The sequence below is a fragment of the Notechis scutatus genome, chromosome 3 (assembly GCF_049901735.1).
Source record: "Notechis scutatus isolate UNSWTSFEM ecotype Mainland chromosome 3, rNotScu1.2, whole genome shotgun sequence".
Classification (NCBI taxonomy): Eukaryota; Metazoa; Chordata; class Lepidosauria; order Squamata; family Elapidae; genus Notechis; species Notechis scutatus.
The window spans coordinates 175,241,687-175,268,665 of NC_142011.1; positions in this window are offsets into that span (position 1 = coordinate 175,241,687).

Here is a 26,979-nt window from a genome sequence, read left to right on the forward strand (position 1 = left end):
GTCACATTACTTACCCATAGCAGTCTTGGTCTCAATTGCCATCATAACATGACAATTATCTAATACATGACTTGTTTAGAGTTTTCCACATAAATGCAAATACCCGGAATATCCTCTACATCAGGGGTGTCAAACTCGATTTCATTGAGGGCCCATCAGGAATGTGTTTGACCTCGGAGGGCCATGTAGTGGTGGTGGTGGCCGGAGTTGGTTGTGGCCATGATGGGTGTTTGACACAGGCTCAAGATGCATTTCCCCCACTTTCTTTTAAAATGTTTTGGCATAATTGACTTCTAACAGATAGTAGATAAACCACAAAAAGTATCAACTATTAGATCATGATAGAAATCAGCACCCATTTGTAGAGCTCAGCTAGGAATATGTAACCAAAAGCCAGCCCATCTGGAAGATTTAATAGCTTCATGAAGTGGGTTGAAGGATAGAATCAAATTATTAGCATTCATATGATTATTTAATTTTTAAAGCATGGGGAGGGGCCATAACCATATTAAAAATTCTGTCAGTGAGACAATTCCAACACATTTAGATAAAGCTTACTCTGATATGCACATAGGCATAGCTATATTTCTGAAGCTATACATTTCATTTTCAAGCATTTACTATCAAACCCGGTTATTACTGTTAACCCTTAAATAGAATGATAAATATTGGAATAAACCAATGCAAGTAAAGTTTATTAATTTATTTCATTCTGCATACCATAAAAATCAGTTCATCTGTTTCCCCCATTAAAATTGGCTAAAAGTTCATCTGTGCATATGCTACTAAAATTATATTTTATGTACAACAAATGAGATATTTCAGCAATTGCTTCATAAATCATAAAGGACTGCTGGAGTTTGAATTACAACAGCAAGCTCAAAGAAAAGGATAAGAGTTTGGCCTATATGGCATCTTTATTGTCTCATGTAATATCCTGTTCTATTCTTCCAGAGCTCCTTAATGGTGCTTTAAGGTGAATACCAGTCTCCTTATGTGTATGGGGAAGGAAACACCAACTAGTTATCATGTATAAATATGTTGCCCAAAATATTTGGATGACAAACATGATAACAGAAAATGCTTTAAAAACAAGCATGGTGATTTTCTGTTGTTGAAAAGATATAAAGGAACTATTTCTTGAATTGGAGATGGATTTCTTCCAAGCCTTTTTTTATGCAGAAAGCTTGCAATGCGTGAATAATTCATCTAGAAATTCTATAGTGAAATTGTATCAGTTTCCACAATAAAACCTGGGCTGCAAAGGAAGGAAAATACATCAACATCTGTGACAGGCCTTATGAAAGGATCGTTACAAAGCCTTTCAGGCACCAGAAGCAAAGCAAAATATAATAAATTCACCAAGTGTCAAATTTGTGTTGGTTGAATAATGACACCATATGGTTAGACTGCTGTGTCACTGTAGGATCTATTTTTTATTTTTTAAAAATGCCCCAACAACTTTGAAATTTCCTCACAAACATGGCAAATAAAGACTTCAACTTTGTCAATCTATAGTCATTTTAACTATCAACTTAATACATAGCCTTTTCCGGTTAGTGACAGAGCAATAGAAAAGCAGTAGGGAAACTGTGATTTCTTCCAATGTATATTTAATGGACCTTAACTTCTGCCAACTTATGTTTAATGGGTCTTTCCTAAAACTTCTTAAACTGGGTATTGATGGTCTTTCTTTTAAAAAATATTGAAAACAGTTGTCATCACAATTTCTGGCAGTGTGTCATGCTCCTGGTGGAGACTGACTCTGACGGAGAGAAGGAAAAGCCGACAGGGAGTGGAAGTGTGGCTCCGGAGGTTGTGGAGGAGGCTGGGGAAGGGCAGAGGCTGGCTGGGCAGTCAGAGGAGGACTCAGGCCCATCCCCTCTCCATCCTAGGGCATGCAGGGAGGAGAGGATAGGGGAGCGACATGGTCTACTGGGGAGGAGAGGACCTTGATCTTCTTCATGGGCTGCATCTATGTCAACTGGATAAGAGGAAGGACTTGTGTACGGACGAGTGCTGGAAACAAAGCGTGGACATATCTCTAGTTTATTGTTCCCCTCTGAGTTTGGCGTCCTTCCCAGTGTGTGTTCTGATATCTGTGGACATCTTCAAGTCCTTATCTTGCCTGGTTTATGTTGTTTTTTACTCTTTATAATTTAATCGGCATTTCCCCCTTCTTGTAACTGCTTGTGTGGGAGTTTTTTTTTTTGTCTCCAGTCAAGGATATTTGGAGCTTGGAAGCAAAGTGAAGGAATAAAAGGGGCTTCACCTGTTTTTTTGTGACTGTGTTTATTTTGTATCCCACCCTGGGTCATCATACAGTGAGAATGATTAATCAATAATACAGCCTGACTCCTGGAATTATGGGTGCTCCATTGCTGTAGGGATTCAGAAAAACATTGGACAACCATTTGCCTGGGATCGTATAAGGACTCTGTTTTGGACAGGGATTGGAATAGAAGACCTTCAAGGTCCCTTCCAGCCCTATGATTCTATAATTCCTCAAGGAACATTGAAAACAGTTGCTTTAATTATGTTAACATTATGTATTTTTATATTGGGAAGTCTGCAAGTCAATTTTGACTTCATGGATGCATCCATGTAGGTGTTTTGGTAATAAGATAGAAATGTTTTTTTCTTCCATCATATTTTAAAAATTACCAGTCAATCTAAATAAGTCTAAACCTTTGTTTTGAAATGGTTAGCTTTTAGAAATCAAACAAAATTGGCTAATTTTGGTTATTTAACTAGGCTGAATTTTTGTAATAGGCATTCCTAGTTCCTTTACAGAATTATAGTTCCAAAAGCTCATCACTGAGTGGAAACCCTGATAGAAAACAGGTTTGAAATATATGTTTTATGTGAACTGGAAAAAAAGATTCCTCAGGAATGAGAAATGACTAATGTAAAGATAATGTAAAGATTTCTATGGTGTTAGTGAAATCAAACAAAAATGTTTATTATATGTATAATTTATGTATTTCTTGCATCCTGTTGAAAACATAGCAAAATAGTTTTGAATGTGAAACCTGTTGTTGTGATGTCTGAGTCAATGGATCTGGCATTTCATATTATGTATATAGAATTATGGATTTGTTTTGTGTCTTTCCTGATTCCCTTAAGTTTGAGGTTCAGGAAATAACCTCTGAATTCAAAATGAGGAAACAGGTAATAGGAGAGTTAGGACAGCTGCATTCAACTGCATTCATTGTAATAATATAGTTAATAAATAGTAATTACTTTTATTTATAGCATTAATTTTTATTGCAATGTAACAAATAGTGCTGACATTCTAAAAGATGCCCTTTGCTTATTAGCATCTTAATACATGAAAGTGAACAAAAGGAGATATTCAAAAGAAAGTGAAAGATGGAGAGAGTTTGGATATGATTAAGAAAGCAGACACTGTAATTTTATTATGTTAGGTAGCATAAGAATAAAGTAAAAACACGCCATGAAATGAAGTAGAAACATTAAATAAAACAAGTTATCCTCACCTCTTAGGTTATATTATCTCAGGCATTTACTTGTCATCACATCTTTTATGTACAAATGACAGGTCTATCCATAAAAATAGGAGCAGCTGAAACCTCTGCTTTGAAATGGGAAGGAAATGCAAGAGATATATAGTAAATGTTTCTGCAAGATGTCAAATTAAAAGGGAACAGGAGAAAAGAAAGCTGCAATATAACAGGCTTATGGACAAGGAGGAAAAGAAATAACAGTTGTCCAGACCAAAGAGATGGATGGGAGGTCTGTAGATATTTTAAAACGAAAGGAGCGCTGCTTTTTTACAATTTTTAAATGTCCCATGTACAATGGCTGAACTCCATTTGCAGCTGTGCCTATTCATTCATTTGAGGGGCTTTTACCAGAGGAGTCCAAGACTTTTGCTGCCTAAAGCAAAAGCCAAGCAGGGCTCTTTTCTCAGTCTATCCTCCAAATCAACTGAACTGGCCAGTCTCTTATATGTTAACCCTGGAAAGTGCAACAGCACTTGAGATAGCTATACTGAGAGTGATTCAAGGACAACTGGAGTGACAGCTATTATTGTAATATAAATTTGCTTTCAAAAGTTCAGTTAAAGCTGGGATTTTATTGGATTGTTTGGAAACTCAGAATAATGAAGAACATTATCAAGATAAGGATGCCACTGGATTGAAGCAGCCACCTTTCCTCCAGCAAATTAACTAAAGGGGATCATTTTAGTGAAGTAAAGAGGCTGATCAAATCAGATAAAGCCAATCTCAAAACTTTTTATAGGAAATACATGCCTTGTCAAGAGAAAGTGTTTTAACTTTGTGGGGTGAAGTTCCTCATTAATATGCAGATTGCAGCCACATTTGTTAATATGTTTCTTTATACAACAACCCCTTGTCCCCATTTTATGCCCTCCTCCAATTTATTATATGGCCCAGTGATGCTTTTTGTGTTGGATTATAAAATTGAGGGTGAACATTCATTTTCGGAACTTATGGGTTGGTTTCTGAATATTTTGTTACCAGGCCAGGTAACATATTCAGCAGAGGTTAGGGATGCAGAACCACAGATATTGAAATGGAAGTTGAAGATAGTTGAGGATATACAGTAAATATAAAATGGAAGGAAGGAAGGAAAGAAGGAATATGGAGTATTGAAAGTAGACACATGAGAGTAGAGGTAGTACTTTTTATACTGGGTGGCAGGAGTGGGATTCAAATTTTTTAACAACCAGTTCTGTGGGCATGGCTTAGTTGGTGGGCATGGCTTGGTGGTCATGTGGCTGGCTGGGTGTGGCAAACTCAACATCACTCACATCGAGGCATGCATCTCCTCGCCTGGCCTCTCATGACTGTGGGGATGCTGCAACAGTCGTAAGTGTGAAAAATGGTCATAAGTCACTTTTTTCAGTGCCATTGTAACTTTCAATGGTCACTCTACACAAGCAAAGTACCAGCAAAGGAGGGGGAAAAAAACTCTAGAGACGTTCCTGACACAGGAAGTCTAGTCCTGCCAAGAATGTAATAAGGGTTAACGGAGAGGCAGTTTCTGTAAGCAACACCAGAATGTTTCCTTCCTGTCTTTCTTACAGGATTAGGCCAGTAGTTTCTTCTAACAACTGGTTCTTCAAACTGCTTGGAACATTAATAACCGGTTCTAACGAATAGGTGCGAACCTGTAGAATCCCACCCCTGCTGGGTGGGCATCATATGGAAGAGAGCTGAGATTTTGAAAGCATTATTAAACCTAATGTCACTAAAATATAGAATTTAGCTAAACATTAGGACAGATTCTTAAGAAGATAGCAATTCCATGATGGAAGAAATGGCATGGAAATGAGTAGTCTCTTATTTGGGTTATATAAATGATTAAATGGTCTCTTCCAATTCAGGCCAGCCTTTTGGGATCACATGAAAACATTACTTACTAATAGTACTGTAAACCAGGAAAGTTTAAGAATTTCTGACATAAGAGATTGGTACTGAGCCACCTAATCTTTTCCTTGAGATGTGTGTGGCCCCCATTCAGTTACAAACACCATAAAAGAAGTACTGAACCTTGTATGAAAAAAATGTGGCATGTTCAGGTTTGTCCTCTCCAATTGTTAGAAATGCTGAAGAGATGAGATTAATTTGAAAAAGAAAATCAACTGAATCAGATCTTCAGACTGAATCTTTGAATTGAATATTCAAATTTATTTGAAGTGTCAAGTACCAAATTCTGAGACTACCTGGAGATTTTGCTCTGCACTTTCAGATTCTGTTGTAAGCTTTCGCTTTCCTTCCTTATATAGACAAAACTCTGTGTGTGTGTGTGTGTCTCTCTCTGTCTCTCTGTCTCTGTCTCTCTCTCTGTGTGTGTGTGTGTGTGTGTGTGTGTGTGTGTGTGTGAGAGAGAGAGAGAGAGAGAGAGAGAGAGAGAGATTTAGTGGATATGATGGGCACCCTGATTTAACATGAATAACTGGCATATGAGTTTTATTACTCAACAAACTCTGTTGTCAGAGCACTAGAAGGAATGCTGTTCTACTGGTTTATACCTTATTTTCTGCTATTTATAAAAAATACATGGAGGAAAAAAGAGAAAATGAAATAGAAGCTGAAAATGTGTTCTGTTGCTGTTTTCTTACACCTGATTTGCTCTGATTACTTTCTTAAGTAATGTTTTCTGAAATCTATAATGATTTATCATTATTGTTCCTTGTTTTTTGCCTGATTTTTAATGTAGCTGTCATTAGCCTCTGTCACTGACTCAATCATTAGTCTGTCAGTTCTTTCTTTCCTTCTTCATTCTACCTTCCCATCACCCCATATTTGCCAACCCTTCAAAATATTCTCTTTATGCTGTTTGTATATATCTTGTCCCTGCTTAGATTTTTGCATGGAGGTAGAGTATTTGTTGCATAAAGAACAAATTCTCTATACTGTGATATATTTTATATGCAATAGCCTTTTTATTTATTTACTATAAGTAGAACATAATACATGTTTCCCAGAAGAGGCTAACCTTGACAATAAGCCCAGAACAGGGTAGCCTTGACAATCAGCCATGCAAACAAACCTGGCAGCCCAGAAAAACAAGAGGGGGGCTGCAGAAGATCTTTTAAAGTAGTGATTTTTAAAGCTTTTTTTTTTTTTCAAATGACATTTCTTGTTGTCCCGTATCTGTTTGCATTTTTGCATTGTTGTTCCTATAGTGCAAAAGGGAGTTTTCATCAACAGCTGAAATCTCTGCTTGTAGTTATGGCATATTAGCAGCTGCTGTTGTCAAGGGGAAAAGGGGAAAGTCTCCCAGATTCATATCTTCATAAATCTCACCCTATTTCTATTATTCCCTGGAATATTATATACGTGCAGATTTTTATGATCTTTTCAGTGTTTAACTTTTAAGGAGGAGAATACTTTATTTGTGAACAAGTGACTAGGGTATCAATAATGGTAGCATTATATTCCTTTTAGCAAAGATTGTTATTTCAGAACTGATGTAACAGCTGAGAACAATTTCTGTTGCTCAGAGGTCCACCTTTTCTTCCAAAACCTATCATTCTTTCTTTGCACAATTGAGGGTAAGTTTCTCCATTCTTAATTCCGGTCTATTTTATTAGGTCAAATAATGTCATCTACTCTTTGTACAGCAGTGGTTTTGGCAGCACAGCTGGCAACCATCTTTATTCATTGAAGACTTGGTTGGTCAAAGCTTGGTGTAAAGGCACTGGGATACCATGTATGCCGTGTTGAGTTCCATGATTAAGAGACTGTAACTGGGAAATCAGGAATTCTAGTCCCATTTTAGGCATGAAGCTGGCTGGGTGACCTTAGTCCAGTTCCTCTTTCCCAGCCTTAGGAAGGAGACAAGAGAAAACCACTTCCAAAATCTTGCCCAGAAAATTCTGAGACTTGTTCAGGGAGTTCCCAGGAATGAAGAATGAGTTGAAGCCACCAAGAAAATAAAACAAATAAAACAAAAGTAATAGGTCTCACATTTAAATATGACTGCAGTGAAGAAATATTAATGTCGCATTTGTGTGTATGTAGATATATTTCCAATGATAGCATAATGTGATCAGACAATAAAATGCCTGGCAAATCTTTACATTTGTATAAATGGAATAAAATTAGACTGAAAACTCATCAGTACAGGAAATTATTTTGCTGATTTTTCTCCTCACATTTCCATATTCAATATTATAATCATTACCAGCACCATCATATAGTGCAAAAAACACAGTACAAAAATTATTTAATTTTACTCCATCCATGTAAGGTTTTATTTTCCTATCCCACTTTTCAAGTCATTACAAAGTACATGTAATAAAATGCAATTTCTTTTCTTATTTTTTTCCTTTAAAGGCATACATGCAACTTGGCTTTACCCTTATATATATTAATTAGATAATATATAAACTGTGATGAATGTGATTGGCAGGCATTTGGCAAATTAGGCATAATTTTCAAGAACAACCTCCTCTATGCCTGAAGAGAAAAGTTGTTTGATCAGTGTGTGCTACCTGCTCTAACATATGCCAGTGAAACATGGACACTGACCTGACAATCAATACAAAAGCTAAGAGTGGCGCAAAGTGGTGGTGGAAAGATACATCCTTGGCATTACAAGACAAGATAGAAAGACCTTCACATGGATTAGAGAAAGTATGCAATATTATCAAGAAAGTAAAATAATTGGGATGAAAAATGAGATGGTCACATAGCAAGAAGAACTGATAGCAGGTGGACCAAGGCAGTCATAAGATGAATACCATTTGATAAAAAGTGTCCACAAAACAGACCTAAACCAAGGTGGATCAATGACATCAGCAATTATTGCAGGCCCAATTGGAAAAAGAACGCTTAGGACTGTATTGGATGGAAACATGCAGAAGAAGACTTCATTCTGCAGTGGCTAGAATGAAAGTCTAAAATGATTATGATGGTGATATTAATTAAAAAGAAATATAGTTCAAAGAATCCACGGTACTTAAGAGAAAGTAGGCTTTAATGCTTTGTTACTATATTATAGTAAATTATATCCTCTTAGCTTTTCATCAACCCTCCTAAATAAATCTCCCTGTTAATGTGTTTATTTTTGTTATGCTTTTTTAATTCCATCCAGTTTATCAATAAGCTTTTGGTAATTACTTCTCCAGATTTAGCATTCTGTTGCAGGAATAACTATATTAGGGTTATACTGGTGGGAATAAAAGCAACACCAATTCTTGTTTCAAGCACATTATTGTCCAGTATGGACCAGTAGCAGACAAAATGGCAAATCTGGAATAAATAGAATGAGGTGACAATTAGTATTCTCTACAGCAGGGCTGTCAAACTGCCGTTCTATGAACCGGATGCATCACGTGCTGGCCACGCCCAGTCATGATGATGTGAGTTTGACATTCCTGCTCTACAGAATTTAGGAGTTTTATAGGATAGGCACCTTCTGTGTCTTCTCTTTAACTTAAGCAAAAGGTAATGCACTCATACATTATACTGCCTTTGACCTATTAGAGTCCTCTAGGCCAGGGGTCTCCAACCGTGGCAACTTTAAGACTTGTGTACTTCAACTCCCAGAATTCTTCAGCCAGTTTTGCTGGCTGAGGAATTCTGGGAGTTGAAGTCCACAAGTCTAAAGTTGCAAAGGTTGGAAACCCCTGCTCTAGGAAAATCATTGTTGCTTCTTGTTTTATGACTTTTTGAGTTACAAGAAATATCCAAAAGTGACACTATAGGAAGCTGTCTTGAAACAACTGGATAACTTTGAAATAACTGGATAACTTTGGAGCAAGCAATAAATTCAGAGTTACAGAGTTAGTTGTGAGGAGGAGAATGCAAGTGTGCTGCTGTTGTATGTGTGGGACAGGAAGAACAACTAATCTGCATATTTTCCTATATAACAGATTCATAGACTTGAAAACATGATTATTTAGTTTTTCTTCTTCCCAGGCTGGCTATCTTCCAGGTATGCTAGATGTTCCCAACTAAACTTGCTGAAGCTGCGGGAAATTCCCAGGATCAATGTCTCAACACAACCACAAGTTATACTAGAAACATCATTTGAAAAAGTACCTACAGTGCAATTTTTTTTAAAAAAAAATCAAGATAACTGAAGCAAGTGCTAGAAGCTATATATTTCAGGAAAAAAAAATCACACAATGACCATCTATAATAATAACTTTCTAGTCCCATTTCCCTAAAATATGAAATATAAAATATGAAAATTACCCTCTCTTAATCTCCTAAAGTGAGTTTGGTTGTCTTATATGTCACTAAGAGGACAATAACATTCTGTCTACTGATCATCCCCACATGACCTTTGTCATATGGCATCTTGGGCTTAATGCAGAGAAAAATAGACTTTTAAGTTTGTAAGCTTAGTTTAAACAAGCCATAAGTTAAGGATTTTAACTTGGAAAGAAAGTCTCCCTTAGATAAGCTAACTTTAATTCCAATGGAAATTATGCCAACAGGATTTATATTTGCTTAGTCTCCCCTTCCCACAGAACCCCAACTACATTTTTGACAATCACCAATATCCCAAGATTTGGAAAACCATGTATACATACATACCCATTTTGGTAATCCCTTGAAGGGTAAACAACATTATGAAAACTGATTTGGAAAGTCATAGGTAATTATTTGGGAAAACAAAACCTGAATTGATAAAAATCAATAAGATCTGCAGTACATGCCTACATATAAACATTTGCCAAGATTCTAATATCCTTCTAAGAATAGCATTCGACAACTATTGACTGAAGACTTCAAGAAATCCAGGGAGCTTTAAAGGATCTGTTTAATTACTTGCTTCTTTCTATGCCTTTTATAGTTTATAAGTCTTCCAACTCTGATGAAGAGCTGTCCCCTGGTTTACCTGTGGCAGTAATAGCAAACCTGTGCAGACCGGAAAACTGCCAGAGGCATCAAACCTGCAGCCTCAGAAACCACTAACAAGTCTCTTTCTCTGTTGTACATCTCTTTCACCTCACAAAATATTTCAACTCCTGCCAGAGACACTGAAAGAAAAAAAAAAAGATAAACTCTTCCAGCTCTTGGCTGACTCTGCTCGCCCTCAAGTCATGAGTTCATTGTCTCTCTGTTCTTTTGAAGCCTGGGAAAGTACATATCAAAGTATTCTAACTGCCAGAACTTCACACCATTAGACACTGCTGCTGTCACAGAAAATGCAGACAAGTAGAAAGATGTCTGGGGTTTAAAATTGCACCATTCCTTGAGCCTTTCTGGGGACTTGAAAAGTAACCTATATTAATGTAGTGGTTACAACCTTTCCAAATAAAGAGATGCAGAGGGGGAAGAGAATAGTAATCTCTTTGACTTTGGTCCCCATTCTCTTTCACAAAGAACTCAGAAACCCTCAGGTAACATGTGACACTTTATTGTAAATACAGGAAACACAAGAGACTTGTTATGAGAACCATTTCATTTCCTTGCCAAGGGTTGTATTGTCCTGATGAAGAGTGACAGTTTAGATGGTTCAGCGTAAAATCATGTTGCTGTTGACAAGTTAGCAATATTCTGGTGCCATTTCTTTGGTTTAAGAAGAAACAATAGCAACCACAGCAGCAGGAAAGGATTTCTAATCAGTGCAAATTTTCTTGGGGTTAAATCCCACTGAAACAGGACAATTCCAGAATGACTACATTGGAATGGAAACAAAAACAAAGGTTTAGGTACATGCAGATATTCCTGGACTGAAAATTAAAGGAGCAAATGGAATAACCCATAAAAAACATTTCAGAATTATCACTGGCTTCAGTGAATTAGTTGATTAGGGGTGGATTCAGCCAACATTGTTGAAGGAGTAAGAGCCTGAACTTTCTGAATCCTAGTATGAATTTGCCTTCTACCTCCAAGGGGGAAAAAATCAAAGAGGTCCAGAGAAGTACCCAACTTCTACTTTGTATACTTTTCTGGACCTCTTTGATTGACTAAAGGATTCATTGACTAACTCTGTATAAGCTGTGATTATTCTTGAAATACTCAGAAAATGTATATGGACCAGAGGTAATGAATATATTTCATGTCTTTGACTAGACCAGTTGTTTTGTTGAATTGATGAGAAATGATTGACTGGATATAATTGTTTCTTCAGGTACTGGACCCAGCTGGTATTTACTTAATATCAACCATATTCGCCTTTCCACTTTGGAACTTGGTGTTCCTGTACTAACTTTGGATTGTTGCAGAGGTGAGATTCTACCAGTTCGCACCTATTCGCTAGAACTGGTTGTTAGCAGTTCAAAGAACCAGTCGTTAGAAGAAATTACTGGCCTAATCCTGTAAGGAAGGCAGGAAGGAAACATTCTGGTGTTGCTTACAGAAACTGCCTCTCTGTTAACCCCTATTACATTCTTGGCAGGACTAGACTTCCTGTCTCAGGAATGTCTCTGGAGTTTTTTTCCCCTCTTTTGCTGGTACTTTGCTTGCGTGGAGTGACCATTCAAAGTTACAATGGCACTGAAAAGAGTGGCTTATGACCATTTTTCACACTTACAACTGTTGCAGCATCCCCACAGTCATGAGAGGCCAGACGAGGAGATGTGAGTGATATTGAGCTGGCCACGCCCACCAACTAAGCCACGCCCACAGAACCGGTTGTTAAAAAATTTGAATCCCACCCCTGGATTGTTGTGATGTAATCTGGGTAACCATATCAATGCCTATTTGTGCAAATTACACAACTCTTCTAAGGAAACAAACAAACCAGAGAATAAGCTGAAAAACTTATAGGATTCAACTATTCTTCCTTGGATGATATAATCATGTTGCGTGTAACTTTGGAGGCATTCTCTATATTGTACTGTAAAGTATACACTATAGCATAATATGATATGTTATGCAGGCCTGTGAAGACAGAAGTCTTCTATTTAGTCTATTCATATATGATTAACTGTGTGTGTAGAACTGAAGCCATTACAGAAATCCAGAAAAAAAGATAATCAAATAAAAGAGATAGATAGAGATAAAGAAGCAACTATTAAATATGCATAAAAAGCATTGTGAAAAAACTTTCTAATGACATATTCTTTCCTTCATTTCTATTTATGTTTTCAACTGCTAATTATTCCAGGTATTTATATTTTACATTGGACATTAAAGGAACGTTGCTAGTTTTTCTTTAAGCACTTTCATTTGTTATTTTTAATTGGTATTTTTTTGTCTAGAAATCATATTCCCAATGTCTAAATTTGCCTTGCTTTGTAATGTATGCTGTATGTTAAATCCCTGTTTAATTTTGGTTAAACACTTTTTAGGCATATATACTGATAAATTTGCCATTGCTGGAGACCTTTCAGTTTTGCTCTCCCAATCTGATATTGTCAGCAAGACTTCTCTTTTCCAATATTGTGCTAAATTTGTTCTTGCAGCTGTCAGCATATGGCTTAGAAAAACAGGTTCTTTTAACATAGTGTTCCCCATGCTGGGTATTCTGCAGATAAACTTCAATTACCAGAATCATCAGAAATAATCATTAGGAAACTGGGTAATTATATGTCCTGAAGTTGAGAAATGTCCAATATGGACAATGATGTACATTGGTTATTAATACTGCCCTGTGCCAGTGTGATGATGTCTTTCTTCATAAGAGGGATCAGCCACTTAAGTTGCTTTCTTTTTAAAATATATTTTATTGAATTTCAATAAAAAACAAAATATAAAAATTAAATATCATGAGTCTTTTCATTAGTTCATCTTGATATCATATGAGAATTCATTAAAATACACAGGGAAGCTAATACTTGAGTGCTGTACAGGACTTTTAAATGAATTCAACATTCTACATTTTATTTAGCAACTACCTAGAAAGTCTTGTCCATTTTACATCCACTGTAATTATTTTTATCCCTCAGTTAACCACAGAATCTTGAGTGTGATGCAAGACAAAACCATGCAAAATTGTATGTGTTGGTAGTTGAGGCATCTGCCAATCTTATGCCATGCCCTTTTTCTTCTCAATGGAAATTCTCTATGGCATAATTGGTTCCTGCTCTCTTCCCCTCCCCCAAGACCTCACTGTTTCACTGGGTAAGTTTCCTATTTACACTGTTTGGTTTATCACAGGCCATCTGTGCAAGTCACAGTTCATGCTAGAACTGTTAAAACAAAACAAAAAGGGAATTTGGCGGGCTTCAAAATGATAAGCAGGGCATAACAGTGAAGAACAGAAAGAAATAAGGAAGGCAAGACAATTTTTGAAACATAGTAGCAACATGACAAAGTCAAAAAATAATTAATTGTCCTTATTAGTGTGAGCTGAAGCAACTATGTTTTTCCTTTTAATGCTATGAGGAAAAAGGTTTGACATGTACAGCAAACTTAGGTGGCAGAATTCTGACAAGGAGGAATGGATGTTCCATCTCAAACAGAATGTTCTCCGTCAAAAATCTCTTCCTTGTAGGTAGAAAGCTAGCCAGGCAAGAAAAGGGTAGGGTAAAATTAACCTTTAAAACCCTAAAGTACTTAGAGCCAGATTATCAGAAGGACTTCCTCCTGACATACATTTCTACTATCCCTAAGATCTTCATGACATCTTTCTTTAAGTTATCCTGTTTAAGATGAGGCAACAGCACCAGAGTAGATCCATTTGGCTGACCTTGATCTAGAAAAGGGCGGTAGTAAAGGGCAGCAGTTTTTAAAACAAATCTTTATGCAAAGGGTCAGAGGCATCCAGTTGTGCTCATTGGATGCACTGATGTACCTGATGTCACTAGCTGTCCTTGTATCCCTGCACAAGGCCATGATTCTGATCCAGAGTGGTATGTGTGCCTGAAGGAAGGACAGAAATTTGATGGGATTTTTTTGGGGGGGTGGGGGTGGGTGGGAGCTGTATTCAAAGTCTAAACTATCCCACTAAAGCAGTGATTCTTAGACTGAGAGTAATTATTCCTAAGAAACCAAGGGGGTAATTTGGGCTTATCCTGGGGATAATAGAACAATTTGCAATTGCTTGTTTGTGACTCAAGGTTCCAGGTTGAGACGGCTGCTGCCAAGACCCTTGTGTCAAACAACAAAGTCTGGTTTTTGTGTGTGGGCGTAATGACAGTATTTGGGACTGAGAAAAGGGAGAATTGAATTAGTTTAAGAAGTCCTGAGCTAAAATAACATGGCCATCAATCATCTTCAGTCTATTACAAGTTTATCTTGTTTTAATTTGCAAATCTTCATTGACACTTACTTGGATAGCCTCAGGGCACTGAACTGACTGAGATTCCCTAACTTTAACAATGTGGCAGCGTAATATACTATCCTTTTCACAACTCAATTTTGTCTAGATACCAAAAGTTCTGGCAAGTGTCTGTTGATATACCTTTGCATCTGGACTTGCATAAGTAACTGTCCCTCTGCAGAGAGGTCGCCATTATTATTTGATTCACTGGAGGCTTACAATATAGTGTGCTTCTAACAGTTCTAAGAAAAACATATATTTCATCAAGACATGATATGTATTCTGACTGGCTAAAGTTCTTCATCCCCTTTGTTAGTCTTTGTTACAGATCCTTTTACCACAATCAATGATATGAATTTTGAATTTTGAAAACAGTAGTTTGTTCCAAACCATTCAGTTCATTCCTGAGCTCCAGTTTTAAGTCCTATCCTTCTTGAACATTAAAACTTGGATTTCTTCTTCTCTTTCTCCACTAACAACTCAACAATACTTAATTTTTGTTGCTGTTTCATATTTTTTCATAAATACAATTCTATGGATCTCTGTACATTCATCATAGTTGTTGCCCAACAAGGAATGTATTAGTGTGCTGTGTTATACAGAAGCAAGAACACAGAGCTGAAGTAACATTTCTTTTGGTTTTGGATAATTTGTGAATGCCAATTTATTGGGCACAGGTTAGGGTTCTCAGGGTATATTAAATAACTTAATAATAGTGTTTTTATATTTACAACATCTGGGGTTAACCATAGATGATTTTTTTAGTGTTAAAGAGCACAAAGAGCTCAGACTTGCATTTAAGATGTTTCCCCCACCTTTTCAAATATGCATCCTCTTATTCCCGAGCTTGACATAGGCGTAAGGTATTTTCATAGACTACCAATTATTATTGCTAGTGAGCTAACATGTGATGAAATAAAGTTGGTTTTTTTTCTTTTAAAAGTGCCTATATATAATCAGGATATTCAGTCTTACCCTATGACTATCATTAAGTGTTGTACATTATGATTCTTGATTCTTAACGAATGTACCTTTTATGTATACTGAGAGTATTTACACCAAGACAAATTCCTTGTGTGTCCAATCACACTTGGCCAATGAAGTATTCTTTTCTATTCTATTCTATTCTATTCTATTCTATTCTATTCTATTCTATTCTATTCTATTCTATTCTATTCTATTCTAAACAGATAATGAAAAATAATTTTAATTGTTAATTACAATCTTTTCATATATTATTAGAAATTGGTTATACAGTTTCCAAAATGGTTGACTCTTCCACATACTTAATTCTGCATTTTAATTCTGTGAACACCCAGAGACATTAAGGGTTTACAGTACTGTGTCTGCAAATCATGTCACTGGATGTTATATTATATTCCACCCATAGGAAATGGAAGCATGAACCATTGAATACAGCTGAATTTGTGTAATTATTAGATAGGAAATATAAGGCATTACACTGAAAAAAATAATGTGCTTTACACATATCTCGTTTGAGAATAGATTTGGATGGTCACTAATATCTGAATCAAAGCTAAGGAAATTTGAACAGCCTACTTGTGGATTATCAGGGATCCAGTCACTTTTCTCAGCTTAAGTCACATTATAAACAAAAGGTTGTTATGAGCTTGCATATGTACAAGCTGAAGCTCAAATCCAGCACAAACGCTATTCAAAATTAAATTCAAAACTATTTAAAAAAATGTAATGAAAGATGACAAAACTGTAAAGAAATTGTTTGGGCTGCTTGATTTAATAGCTCACAATGACTGAGTTTGAGCAAAACTGCTTTATCCCTGAGACAAGAGAAGTCATGAAAGACATTCTGGAAAGAAACCAAGGATTTTTGTGGGGAAATTCATGTGGTCCCACTGAGCTCAAGATCTTGTAGGAAATGTCTTTGAAATAAAATTTTATAAATCACTAGTGCCTAAAAAAATTGTCTGCAGATGTTCTAAACTGCCCCTTTGGTAACAATTGCCAAAAAGGTAAACCAAGGGTGGAATACAGTAGATATAAAATGAAAATCTGTAAGAATGATCAGTTTTGTGAGTCTTGCATAGAAACATGTTTTTCTTTTCCTTCCTGCTTCCTGTTTTATAAAATGAATATAAAATGATCTATGCTCCATTGAAATTACTGTAAGTTGTTCATTGGTATGCAATAATGAATAAGTCCCAGAGTATGCAGAAGCTAGGGCCCAAAGCCAGATTCAACTTATCTTTTCTGGAAAAATCCATAGATTACATATACAAAGAAATATATGACACACATAAAAAAATGGGCAGAATTATGATCCAGCTGTCATGTTGACTTTTTAAACAACACCTTGTGGACAGCCTTGGTGAGGTCATAGCAGTTGAACAGCCTTCTACCTAATGTCATAAAAACATCCCACAGATCTTTCTTAATTTGGTCCTCTTTTAAAGCCTGCCTAAAGGGGAGAATGAAAAAGATGAATTAAGAAAACAAACAAACATAGAAAAAGATTGGGCACATAAACAATGTGGGTATCAGAAAGGTAAAGCATGTCTACATCCACTTTTCTCTATGGATACACCACTGCTTGTTTTGGCTCTGCTGAAGATCTACAAACCTGAGGAAATCACGCTCTTGATAGAAAAGAAGCTGCCATCTTCTTAGAAAAAAGAGTCTTAAGTGTTCGAGATAGGATTGGGCTGTAAGTTCAATCATACTCTTTTCAAATCATACAATGAATTAATATATTTTCAGTCTTGAAAATGGCTCAGAATCCAGCATTAAAATAGAATAAATTTTGTAATAACTTGGAAAACGGTTACATGGCCCAAAACCACTGTTAAACAGAACTGGGAACCTTTAGAACCACAGACTCCAGCAGTATCTTAAAGGCTGGACAAATTTTAAAAGACTATTTCAAATTGGGTCATTCCTAACTAATGATGGTAGAACAAGCCAGATAAAGATGTCAGTTGATACAGATTTCAGGTAGATTCAGAAGTGAAAAATGACCCTTGTGATAACAGAATGAGTTTGAAGGGACCTTGGAGGTCTTAGTCCAACGCCCTGCTTAAGCAGCAAACTCTATACAATTTCAAACAAGTGATTGTCCAATATCTTCTTAAAAGTGATGGAGCACCCCAACTTCTGATAGCAAAACTTTCCACTAATTAAGTGTTCTGTCAAGAAATTTCTCCTTGCTTAACTTCCATCCATTGCTTCTTGTTATGCCTTCAGGTATACAGTATTATACAATTCTAAATCACAACAGTCAATAAATGTTAAATTGTGCTTTAATTTTCATTTTTCATGAAAGATACATATCATTTATGATTTCTTTTCTACCAGATTTTTCAGGCAGAACCAAGAAATTGTTTTCAAGAATCATACATAAAGATAAAGCATCTTTGATAAATTTAAAGAACCAAGTATGAGGAAAAATTGGTTAAAATTGGCTTAAATTAAAATTATTACACATTTGAATCGCCTGAAGTTTTACAGACCTTTGCCAAATTAATTTGAAAGAAAAGCATTTTAATTGTTTTGTGTGAATGATGCAAAAAGGACAGGCAAGAGACAAATGTTTCCTTTGTATTGATGGAGGTGGATGGTTGCTTGCTCATCTGGAAGCAAAACTTTCCTGAGGAAATTATTCACCAGGCATAAGTGAATGATGAAATAGCACTTTACATAAATCTTAATCAAATTGATGAAGCATGTGCACATGACAGTGCAGCTATGCAACAGGAATCCAGATCAGTTGAAGGATTAGAAAACATGGGGTGGGACACCACATGTGAATGAATATTGCCTTCAGCAGATTTCCTTCCCCTCCAGATGTTGGGTTTACTGCTCTTAATATTCTGGTAGTTGTGGACTGGCACATCTGGAGGGGACTTAGAGAAGCTGTCTTTGAACATCCAAATCAAAGGCATTGATTTTTCTGATAGAACGTCTTTCCAAGACAGATTGAATTTTATCTGTCATACAAAAGAAGAGAAAGACAAATAAAATGTTTCTGAATTCATTCAAACATTTTACTGTATTTGTACTGTAGAAAAAGGATTGTAATGCTGAGAGAGAAGAGAGACATAGATAGCATAATGATCATATGGTGTTCCAATATCTACAAGCTATTTGCTAATGACTGACCCCATCACAGTCAATGACAATTAATTACAGTAATATAAATACTTATAAAAGTTACTTCAGTGTCTTATTTCTTAATAAAGGTACTAAGAACAAAACCAATTTCCAGATCATTGATCCCATCATAAGATTAGAAAGGAACAAGGAGGACTCAGATGAGGCAAGGAATCCACTGGTTATGCTTTCATTTTCTTACCCTTTAAAAAAAATTCAGTAAACTTTTACATAATGTACAATAGAGTATACAACCTTTATTATACCAGTAATATTATATAATATTATAATATATAATAGGACAACCTACCAATTTTCTATTTTCTGAGTATTTCAGAATACTTTAGTTTGTAATGAAAATAGATTTTAGTGGCCTATTAGTCCTAGTATAGTTGAATTGTTTTCAACTATACTATCTTTTGTTTTACTTTCTACCATTTCATTTTTATACTATGCTCATTGAAATGTGCAATGATTGGGATTAGGGTCACATTTGGAATGGAATTCACAGTGTTAGGACAAATATGAAAATGTATCTAATTCCTCCGGTCTATACAGATTGGCAGCAAACAAGTTTAATAATACATAAATAATAAAATAAAATTCAGTTAATAAATGTCTAGCCATGTATTATAGACCTCTCTATTTTATCAAATGCAAAATTACAATTTGGTAACAATTTTGGGAGATCTTTGCAGAGCAAGATCAAAAATGTAGATGCCTGTATTCAGCTGTGCACCAGCCTATCCAATCTAGCAGTGTCCAAATAGGTTGAGATTTTAGTTCGTAAATGGAAAGAGAGAATTTTGAGAGTTGTACACATTTGCAGCTTACAGGTTAAAGAAAACTACAAATGTAAATATTTGTTTATATTCTGCAACTTCTTTTATCCATCCTGCAACCTAATGGTATCCTGATTTAGCTGAAGCTTCCATAACATCAATAAAAGAATATTTATTTTGGATTATTCCTGTAAACTATTGGAGAGCCATTTTCAAATTTTTACACTTTAGTTAAATGTCATTCAATCAACATTTGAATGATAGCTATTCAAAAGGAACTGGTGCAAACTAATTAATGGGTAATCCTCAATTCAGAGTGTGGGAAATTAGGTTGAAAATAGCTATTGATTCTTCTAATCCGCTCTTGCTTTCTTTTTTAAAGCAGACTATCTTCCATGCCTTGAAGCATTTTCTTGTTTGTAGTTTTACCTTTGTAAGAGAGCTTCATTTCCTAATTATAGTTTTAGTAAATAAATAAATCTTCAACTAATATCCAACCTAATCCTTTTTTCTTCATTCACTTCCTGGTAGTAGTAAGTACCAGACAATGGTACTTACAGAAGTTTTTCCTCCCATTGATTTACCTTGCTAAAATGAGCGATTTAGTCTGGCAGAAATATGAAGATTAGATTTCCCAAAGCTCTTAGTACAAAAGGTTCTCTTACTATAATTAACAAGCTATATAGATATAATTAAAGTTAAACTTATTGATATTTCAAAATTGCACTTTCCACATTCCAGATTCACAAGCCTGTTCACACTTTACGAAGAGACAAACTGCATGTTTCTGACAGAGGACAACTATGTTTTCTTGCTGGCTAAAGATAAGACTAATGATTATTGAATTTCTGTGAAACAGTAAATTGCTACCCTGTTTCTCCAACAATACGGCCTCCCCCAATAGGAAGTCCCAGCATGTTTTATAGGCATGAAATGAAATTAAGCCCCTCCCCCCAAATTAAGGCCTATATTAAAACATGCGAAATGGGGGGGAATGGTGGGCTTGCTGTTAGGAAGTACTTTTGTTGCACACCCGGATATGGTGCTGCCTGCGTTGACCCCGATATGAAGTGCCCCACCAATGCCGAGGTCAACATCCAAGCCATTGCTACCCGCCCACCCAAAGATGCAAGGGGGGGAATTAAGTCACCCCCGAAAAGACAGCCTAGCCATTTTTTCAGGGCTAAAAAAAAAATAAGACCCTGCCTTATTATATGAGAAACACGGTAATAGATTGTCACCTTTACATTTTGAATCAAACTTGATGTAAGCAGCTTGTGCTTCCAAAGTTACCTATTATTAACAGTTTCAACATCTATTATTTGGTACATGGGAAAATGTCTTAGAAGAATGGTTTTCAGGACTTCAAATGAATCACAATGTTACATGCAGCAGATCTGTCATAAGCAGGTCCATTATCACTGTAAGCACTTCTGGATATGCATATGCACTTTAAAAAAAGTTTTGTATTATGCTCCACTGGAAAATTTCTCTGTTATCAGATAAAATCCAGAGGTTGGGATATGAGATGGAATAAATTAGATTTTGCCTTCATTAGCATTGTGAGTGCTAATGTCTCCAAATGTCTACAGAGGTCAGTTTGGGGATGCTAAATAAGAGGAAAATAAGAGGAAAATATTTTGATTGTTTCAATGGCAGGAAAATTTTTCAAATGATATAGTGATTAATGCTGGATTAGGACAGATAGAATTTAATTCTTCCAGTTAACCAGTAAGATCAGAGGCTGGTTTTGAATCTGTCACCTTAGTATTTCCAAGAGGATAATTGTGGAAATAAGCTGGGAAGGAGGAGAATTTTGGTTGGCAATAATCTTTAAGTATCTGGAATAGGAAAAGGGACTATTTTTCAACTAGGCACTGCCTGTTCTTCTTTGAAGAGTAATGCCATCTTTATAATATCACTACAAGTGAAAAGGGCAACTTTTCTTTCTACTTTGCTTCTGCTAAAGCTATCAAAAGTATCAACAGATTTTATTTAGCTTTTTGCCATAAACAGGTAGAACCCTGTTATGCTTCAACTGTCCCTGTGCATTTCAGTGGAATATCTAGGGTAATTCTGGAAGCCTCACAATGGAGACTACATGTGATTCCTGGGTGTGGGTAGTCCTTCCTCATCTTAGACAATAGTAATAATAAATAGCAATTACATTTTTAACTTAGAAATTTTTTTCGGACAATTTGCCCTGATAAGGACAAGGTTGCTTTCTCAAGATATGTATGTGCACACATGTATGTATGTATGTATGTATGTAGGTCTAGGTGTGTTCGGGTCTTTTCCCATGTAAGATTAAGAGTATCTTGGCGACGTTTGGCGAGGTCCCACTCGCCATCCTCAGGCTGGTGCTTTCGGCTTCATGCCACTGCTTGCACTGGCACGAAGCTGAAAGCACCAGCTGAGATGGCAGTGGACCTCGCTGAAATGTTGCCAAGATACTCTTAATCTTACACGGGAAAAGACCCGAACACACCTAGACCTACATACCTGTACCCGATGAAAATCTACGAATATATATATATATAACAGAAACAGATGTCCTAACCAAAGGATTCAATTATGCTATAGCACCCCAAAAATCCCCACAGAATCCATCATATGTGCAGTAGAATCCAGCCTAACTAAATTAAATACAGATGAAGCTGATAAAATAAGACACCAAGTTACCAACATCTTATGCACAAGCAAACCACCCAAAAGCAACTTGCAGAAAAATGAAATTAAAGCGCTAAAAGAGATAGCAGCATAATCATCCTCCCAGCAGACAAAGGGAATGCCACTGTAGTAATGGACAGAAAAGACTACGAAACAAAATTGACAGACCTACTCCAAGACTCCACATACAAACCCATAAACACAGACCCAACCACATATCTGGAAAAATTAACCAAGAAGAAAATTATAACCAGCCACATAAGCAAAGAGATCCAACACACGATCATACCCAGAGAGAAATCTTCCAGATGCCCCAAACTATACGGCCTCCCAAAAATACACAAAGAAGGCATACCTCTCAGACCCATAGTCAGCTCCAGAGGAGCACCACTACAAAACCTAGCTAAACACCTAGCAAAAGAGCTACAGCCCCATGCTGAAACAGCAGCTTCTCATGTAAAAACTCATACCACTTCTTGGAAATGATCAAAGATCTACACGTGGAGCAAGAAGATCTGCTTGTAAGTTTTGACGTGGTTTCACTATTCACTCAAGTCCCGATAAAAGAGACCCTTGAAATCATCAAAAATAAATACCAACCAGCTAAACACCTCATGGAACTAACAGAACACTGCTTAACCAACACATATTTCATATACAAAGGACAAAGATACAAACAAATAGAAGGAGCTCCCATGGGATCACCACTGTCACCTGTCATTGCAAACCTGTTCATGGAAGAATTCGAATCCAGAGCCCTGGCCAATGCCATCCTCAAACCCAAACTATGGTTAAGATACATCGATGACACATTCGTGATTTGGCCCCATGGACAAGAAAACCTAAACAATTTCCTAACACACCTAAACAGCGCACACCCCAAAATCAAGTTCACCATGGAAACAGAAACAAACAAACAACTACCATTCCTAGATGTACTAATCTACAAAAAAACAGATGGCACACTAGGACACACCATATACCAGAAGAAAACACACACCAACTGCTACCTCAACGCCCAATCCCACCACCACCCAGCACAGATAAACTCCGTGGCTAAAACACTAATTACCAGAACCAAACGCCTGGCAGACAAGACACACATTAAGACTGAACTATGCACCCTGACTAAAATATTGACAGCCAACGGCTTCCACAAAAGCAAAATCACCAACTTGATCCACAAAAACACACTGAGACATAATAGAGACCCAGAAGATGAACAGACCCATGGAACAGCTGTCCTGCCCTACATAAGAGGCACTACAGACAAAATTAGTAAGATACTATACAGACACCACATCAAGACTGCCTTCAAAACAGACAGAAAAATAGCAGCCATCCTCAGAAACCCCAAAGACAAAATTGACCTGGAAAACCAAGGCATATACTAAGTCCCCTGTGCATCATGCCCGGCCACATACATTGGACAGACCAATAGAAGAATAAGCACCCGCCTGGATGAACACAAAAATGCAGTCAAAAAGCTGGAACACACTTCCTCACTAGTCCAACACATGGAAGCCACAGGTCATAGCATCAATTTCAATGGCACCAAAACCCTGGCCACTATAGAAAACCCTAATCACAGAATCATCAGAGAAGCCATAGAGATTGAAAAAAGACCAGAAAGCATGAATAGAAGAGATGATTCCACCAGGCTGTCAACCATTTGGAAGCCTGCACTCACAAACAAAAAATCTCCACACCACAAGCCAGGCAAACACCTGGGCACAAACAGATCCCCCTGATACTTCCAGCTCAAACACATCCCAACCAGGCACCCAGATGAAACCCAGCTTCCTAACTAATGATAGCCGTCCATTTACCCGAAGCCAAGCTGCACTAAAGGCCTCCAATAAAGCAACACAATGCTGCCAGCCAATCAAGATACAAAAAGAGCCAAAAAACAGACAGAAGATATTAGAGACACCAATCAAGCAGAACACAGCAAACTCCGAGACCAATAAACACAGACCAAGACTCCCAACCAATCAGGATGAAGAAAAACCATTCTGGCACAGCAGTAGGCTAGCCCCAAATTTAAAACTGAAACAACTGTAAAAGTCTGACTCACAGACGAACACAATACAGAAGCCTGATGATGGCAGATGAGATTCTGCCAAAACGTTGCTACAACTTTAAAAGCACAACTATAATGACGTGGGAAAATACCGAACAAAGCTGAATACCATACATGTAAGTACCCGTGAAAACTTAAGTGTGTGTGTGTGTGTGTGTGTGTGTGTGTGTGTATATATATATATATATATATATATATATATATATATATATATATATATATATATATATATATATATATATATATATATATATCACACAGTTGTTTTCAATTATCCTAAGAAATTTGATGTATATTATCATAAGACATTAATGCAAGGTCAATGCAGAGTATCTGTCTAATCTTTCAATAGTATTTTGTTCATAACAAAACATCTTTTCATTAAAATGATTCCCAGAAGTACACAGGCTCCATGTAATGAACTGAAAAGCCTGCATTATATATTGAGTTAGTGCTTCCATTATTAATAGGCCCTTCTCATGCCCTCAGCAGTTGATTGACACCTAGAAGCCTGTGACAATTAAATGACTTTAAATTGCCTTAGTATCATTATTTTAACAAGCACAAATGTGAGGGTATCTCAAAGCAGCAGCAGCAGCAGCAGTTTATCAGCAAAGCACGTGCCAAAACAGTCCCATTAATGTCAATGGTATTAAAATGAAGCTAAATCTAAACACAAGCATAATGTATACAACTTTATTGTTCTATGCTATGCTGTCAGTTCTAAGGTACAGAGCTAAATTCATGAGGATTCAGCCTTATTCAAAGTTCTTTGAATGTAATCTGGTTGTGCCTTTAGCAGAGCTACCTATCACTCTTTTGTAGTCAACTGCTTGGAAGAGAAAGATGCCAGGAAAAAAAAGGATCATTAGACAGTTAATAGTCAACTCCAACCTGTTGGCTCTGTCTCTACCCTCTGTTTGCTTGCTTTAATCCTACCATGTGGTCTTCAATAGTTTACTCATGGAATATGGCCCTTGTTACAAACATTTATGCCTATGTAATATATACATAGGTGATTCACATTTTTAACATTTACAAGAGTAAAATAAGTAATATAAAACAAAAATATGTAAAGAACGTTTTACTAGTACAGCAGTTGCCATATTATTTTATATCTGAAAAGAAATTTCCTAATCTTTAAAGGTAAAACAAAGATTCTCACTGTTAGTACAGAAGACATTGAACTCCGATGCACACATCCTTATAGCTTTGTCACCATTGATGGGATCTCGTAATATGTCTCTCCACATAGCTGAAACCTGAGAGGCTGCAGGGGAATTGATCTCTCCAACAGCCTTGTGACAAAAGCTCACTATCTCAGATTTCACTATTATCCTTCAAGGTGCTGCTGCCCTTCACTTCCTTCTAACTTAGAAACAAGCAGGCCAACCCAGAGATTTGTGAAAGAAGCAAGAGGTGGAGGGGAAGGGAGTAACAATTTGGCCCTATGTAAAGGTTTTATGTATGAACACAGGAAGCTGCCTTATGCTGAGTCAAGCTCCTGGCTTGTATATAACATGGAGGGTGTGGGACTTAGTGATCTAAATGGTCCCTTCCTATCTATGTCTATTATTACAGTTCAATATAGAGACTATGTGACAAAAAAGAGATTCAACAAATAAAAAGATACACACACACACACACACACGCGCACACACACACACATATATGTTATGAACATAGTGTATAGTGTTGACATAATAAATAAACTGAACAAAATACTCAGTTTGCTATCTTGAAGCCCTAGCCCTGATATACTATCAGGTACCTTCCTGGCACTTCAATCCTTCTATAATAAAACCAAAGTTTTGGCCGTAACCAGGTTCTTTTCTTTCCCCAAGTCCAGAAGTGCCCCTTTTGCTCTGTTGTTCATTGTACAATTGTTTTTCCCAAATGTTTGCAGTTCTTCTGACCTTTCGTATTTCAAATGAATTTCAAAGTAAGACACTATATAGAAATCTATTCACAGCTATTTTCATACTAGAAAAAAATGGGTGGGCTGGAGGTCTTCAAAGTGAGGGAAAGAAAAATATTTGAAAATTAAACGTTCCACAATTCAGATTATATAATGTGTTCATGTACACCACCTTTCACTTGAGTATTTAATAATAACATCTCAACTAAGTTATATCTGTAAAATCTGTAAAGGTTTGTTCTAACATCAGTAGTTCCATAGACATTTATGATGTCCTTGCTGCTGTGGTTTTGAAGAAAGTAACAATAAAACAGAAAATGTCTTTATTCTTCTTCTTGTGCTATATCCGTCATCGGACATTGGCAATCATGCTGGTGATTTTTATCAACAGCCACACGAAAAAGTACTGCTGAGTTTTGCCCAAACCAGTCCCTTAGACTTTGAAGCCACAATGTTCTTCTTCTGCCTGGACCTTGTTTGCCTTCAGTCTTTCCCTGGAGGATTAAGTGAAGTATGCCATATTTTTCTAGGTGTCATATCAGATGTCTGAAATATTCTAACTGTCGCTTTTAATTTCTCTTGGCTTTTCCAGGCGGCTTATTACCCCATTTCTGATTTTGTCAACCCAGCTTATATGTAACAGTTGTCTGTAAATCCATAACAATGTCTTTAAGTAAATAATTTGCCAAAAAAATTCCCATAGTTGAAAATGATCAGTATTATCTGCATGATGGGAGGTG